We start from the raw sequence: 5,027 nt of genomic DNA, 5'->3' as shown, positions 1-5,027 counted from the left end.
TAAGTAAATTCCCATGACAAAATATGCTCAGCATTTTGAAAATGAGAGTTCTTTGCAGAGTATATATTCCTGCTGCCCTTTGATTTTTTTTTCCTGCATTCTCTCACAGTTCTCAGCAAATGAATCTGAGTCACAAGAGATCAGCTTCCCAGAGGTGCTTTGTCTAATTAAGAACAACAATAATACTAATAAAAAAATCTCCAATACAACCTTTACACTGGGAAAGCCATTAGGAAGTTACTGGAGTGACAGCAGGTTTTCTTCCAAGATGAAGTGTTTCCTTTTACTTGAGTGCAATTAGTATAAATGAATATTCTTTTATACCAGGTAGTTTTAGTGGGCATTTCCAGGGTGAACCATAAGATACTGTAATGACAGATGATACTAGTTCAACACAGTGTTTTTGCCTACCAATGAAAAATGAAATAAATTCACCTTTCTGGCATTTCTAATAAAATATTACTATGTTTTTACAATAGTAATGCTTTAATATTTCAATATGATCTGAAATGTGATGTTCTTGAAATATACTTTTAAGTATAATTCATGAATCTTAAAAAAATTAGAGGGCAAATGGTAACAGAAACTCTGTATTTTAGAGTATTAATCGAAAAAGACTGGTTGTATAATGTTTTCTTCATTTTAAACTTACCTTCTCTTCAGACTATTTTTAACATAGATTCAGTGGGGATTCTGTTATATGGCCTTCTTATTCCAATATTTATGTAGGAATTTTAAGCCTATGTATCTTGGAACTTGCCTGCTTGACTATGTGCCTGTGAAATTGAGCAGAATTGTCACTAATACCAAACTGACAATAATTCGATATTCTGCTTTCTATATTTAGGCAGAATAATGCATTTAGAGAATATCAGTAAGTGAAGAGTGTTCCTGCAAACTCACAGGTCGATAACTTAAGGACTATTTGTATCAGTATGTCTAAAGAACAAATGTTTTATCAATGCCACTAAAACCAGTAAGGATTAGTTTGTATACGATCCAATTTATGGCTTATAGTTTTCTAATGACCATAATGATCATTTGCACACCTTTTCCATCACAGCATCTTCCCTGTGCCATCCTCCAATGCCCAGAACGTCCTAGTATAAACTGGGTGACCTCCCTCCTCCTGGTTTTCTCACTTCCTTTCTATCTCAAATTCACTTTTTATTCATTATTTTTAAAAAAGTGTTCTGAATCAAATTTATTAGACAGCACCAAAATAACAGGTTTAGATTATATTACAAAAGGAGCTCAAACTGTTCTTATACAACAACTGGGCTTGCTAGGTGAGAGAAGGGGGAATTTGTCAGACTACTGTACAAGGACACAAAGACTCCTCATCCTAAACAAAGTATTAAGGTAAATATACAAGTTTCTTTTTTTTCTTTCTTTCTTTTTTTTTTTTTTTTTTTTTTTTTTTTTTGAGATGGAGTTTCGCTCTTGTTACCCAGGCTGGAGTGCAATGGCGCGATCTCGGCTCACCGCAACCTCCGCCTCCTGGGTTCAGGCAATTCTCCTGCCTCAGCCTCCTGAGTAACTGGGATTACAGGCAAGTTTCTTTTAAGACAGGAAACAGAACTCCACAGTAACTATAACACTCCCTTAAGGAATAAGCATGTATTTGCAGGAAGCAAACAAAGCTTTCCATAGAGAAACCACTTTCAAGAGACGATTAGGTGGATTCAGGTTATGTTTCTGCATCTGTCACTTGGTGAATGAAGATACCATTTTCAGGATATTCTAGTCATCCCTCTCATATATATATGATGATGCTCTCATCAGTGTAGTCCCATCATTACTGAAGGGAAGTGATGCGATGCTCATGGGGTAACGATGGAATTGGCACCGTTGCTTTTTGTTAAATGGATCCCAAATATTTACAAAGGCAGCAGAACCACCTGTGGCAAACGTATTGTGGATATTGTGGAAAGAAATGGCAGTGACTGGGTAAACCTGCTCAATATTACGTTCTTTTAGTCTGTGACATTTGAAGGCATATTTCTTCTTCTGTACCTCAGGGCTTGGGTCCAAGTATTCAACTGCTGCTTGGCCTTTGATAGAGCTTAATACATAACCCTGCTGGTTTGGAAAAGCTTGCCTGCAGCCAGTCTGGTATTTCAGGCTAGACTCTCTGCTCTGCTGCACGTAAACCATGTTCCATAAGCCCCACACCAACACTCTGTGGCCCGCTGTTTCCACAATCAGCCGATCTCCAGACACTGAGAAGGTATATACCGTTTTAGGTTGAGACTAGGTCCTGGCATTACAAAGATTTCTGGGATCCCATAATGTAACTGTCTGATCCCACCTTCCAGTAACTATCACATACACTTCTGGACAGTATTTAACACATCTGATGGGGGCATCATGGGTCCCAACAAGATTTTCTTGATCGGTGTTCAAATCATGATTTTTAATTGACGGTCCAGTCCTCCTCTCCAGGCAAGTGCTGGATGGTAGGAGGCTTGGTACAGAATGGCGCCATTGTGCTGGGACCTGAGCACATGGACCTCAGCACTGGGACCTGAGCACATGGCTGGCACATTGTAGGGAAGCACTGACGTGTCCCGAGAGGAGACAAGCTGGAACTAGGAGGTGTTGGGGCTGAACTTCACTGAGGAGATGCCATCCTCAGGTGGCCAGTTCAGCTTGAACTCTTTAGAACTGGTCATCCCTTGCAATCGGCCCTACCAGCTTTGGATCCGGGAAGGCCCTGGAGACTCTGCTCCTGCAAGCAGTCCCCTCGACTCACTCTTGTTTTCTTCTTTTTCTTTCTTCTTTACTTCCTCTTCCTCCTCTTCTTCATTATTTTTCTTCTTCTTCTCAAAAGACAGATTAACAAGAAAACGTAAAAATGTATTTATTCAAAGGTGTACATGACACCGGAGTCTACATCAATGAAGACTGGAAGCCCCAGGGAACATTGTCTGTTTTTACACTTGCGTTCTACAGTCATGTAGAAATGGGACTGGACAAAAGGAATAGGCTTTAATAGTAACAGACTGGGGAGACCCAGCAAGGCCTGTCCGGATTCTTCTTGGCCCCTCTGTGTGACATTTCTTCCTTCTGGCTATGAGTCTATGAAAATCTTCAAGATAGAAAGATGGGAGAAGGAGCAGAGTGAACTTTCTCGGTTTTATGGCTTTCTTTGGGGAAGAAGTGTTCTAGTTCCCATGATCTACTGTGGGGAAGAAGAATTCTGGTTTCTGTTACTCAACTCGGGAGAGAAATGAGGTAGGAGACAAGAGGGCAGAAGAAGGCCAGAGATCTTGCTTCTGAGGTCTTCTAATCTTAATTCAAAGTACTCAGCATGCTAAGGTGCCATGCATTGGGATATTGTTTTCTGGGCCCCAACACCATTACCACTGTCAAGGTAGTGAACATATGCTGCTCTCAAAAGCTTCTCTCCTGCTCCTTTGCAATTTAACTCTCTTTCTCATGGCTCCTGATCACTTCTTCCATCCCTCCACACAACCAACCAGTCATTGATTTAAAAAGCTAAGAATTGGGCTGAGTGTGGTGGCTCATGCCTGTACTCCCAGCACTTTGGGAGTCTGAGGAGGGTGAATCACTTGAGGTCAGGAGTTCAAGACCAGCCTGGGCAAGATGGTCAAATCCCATCTGTACTAAAAATACAAAATTAGCCAGACATGAGGGTGCATGCCTGTAATCCCAGCTACTTGGGAGGCTGAGACAGGAGAATCACTTGAACCTGGGAGACGGAGGATGTAGTAAGCTGAGATTGTGCCATTGCACTCCAGCCTAAGCAACAAGAGTGAAACTCCTTCTCAAAAAAAAAAAAAAAAAAAAAAAAAAAAAAAAAAAATTAAGAATTTTAAAACAAGGCTGTCCTTTATGGCAAATGCCCTTAGTAAACTCATGAGATCCCAAGTGTGGTATTTAGATCAATTATTTGCCTCTTTAACTTGTTCTGTTACATACTTGAAATTTAGTAGATGGGGTCTTCCATAAAACAAGAAGGGTATTTTAGAGTAGCACCATAAATGCTCTGATTTATATTACGATGGAAACTTCAACAGTTTGTGGTGAAAAACAATCAGAAGAAATAAAAATTCTGTGCATGCAGAAACCTACAGTAGCAGCCTCCAAACCTTTTAAAACTCTTGAGCTTACGCTGTGGTTTTAACTGTAGTTTGCAACTTCAGCTGCCCATTAGAGTCACTTGAGGAACCTCAAAAATATTGATGCCTGGGTGTCCTCTTGATTGAATTAAATCAGAATCTCTGGTAGGGTGTGGAGTCTCAGGGATGATTATGATTTAAAAGTTCCCAGGTGATTCTAACATGCAGCGAGCTTTGAGCAGCATTGCTCATAATTATAATTGTACTCATAATTAAGTGTTCTTTTTGGAGAGCCAGTTTCAGATTTTATTTTCTTAAGGAGTTTACCCATAATTGATCATTCTGCATCACCATTTCTCTCAGAAGGTTGGCTTGCATGGTAAAGTAGTATTTCACTGGAAAAGTAAATGATTACTGTTTATACATGCTTGTGATTTATCTTCCTTTCTTGGATATTTTACATATTTGAATCAAAGTGCACCACATTTTGTTACCACCGTCAACATCGTCTATTTTAGTATGCATGAGAGGCCACAGAAAAAGCTATGATGTTTAAGTATTGACCTTTCCCATCCCTTCTTAGTTCCACTCCCTCTCCAGTGATTCCTGCTTCTCCACGTGCCTTATGGGTCCTTCATTCTGCACCATCCCTGGGGCTTCCCTTTTTACTCTCAGGATGGTCCTGATCTCTACAGTCCAGGCAAATGGCCCAGTCCTTATTTTTAATCTCCACTTGTTGCTTGAACTCTTTTCTAATACATGTGTTTATGTCAGTGTCTGCCAATGTTTGCGCTGTCTCAGGTAAGCTACTTATCATGTTAACTTCAGCCATTGACTGCTAATTCTATGACCCAATGGACTAACTGTGCAGTGGGTTATTTCTGTTTCTGTTTCAATCCCGTGGGAGAAAAATTTGAAGACAGCTATGTCAGCCAGTGGCAT

At 40.2% G+C, this 5,027-nt stretch overlaps 1 pseudogene; it reads right to left on the bottom strand.

The window, feature by feature from the left end:
- Positions 1–1,675: 1,675 nt before the first annotated feature.
- Positions 1,676–2,678, bottom strand: LOC101044446 (mitotic checkpoint protein BUB3 pseudogene; annotated as a pseudogene).
- Between the last annotated feature and the right edge of the window lie 2,349 nt (positions 2,679–5,027).

Source organism: Saimiri boliviensis, chromosome 10, assembly GCF_048565385.1.
Source record: "Saimiri boliviensis isolate mSaiBol1 chromosome 10, mSaiBol1.pri, whole genome shotgun sequence".
Lineage (NCBI taxonomy): Eukaryota > Metazoa > Chordata > Mammalia > Primates > Cebidae > Saimiri > Saimiri boliviensis.
This window is presented reverse-complemented; position numbering and strand designations above follow the sequence as displayed.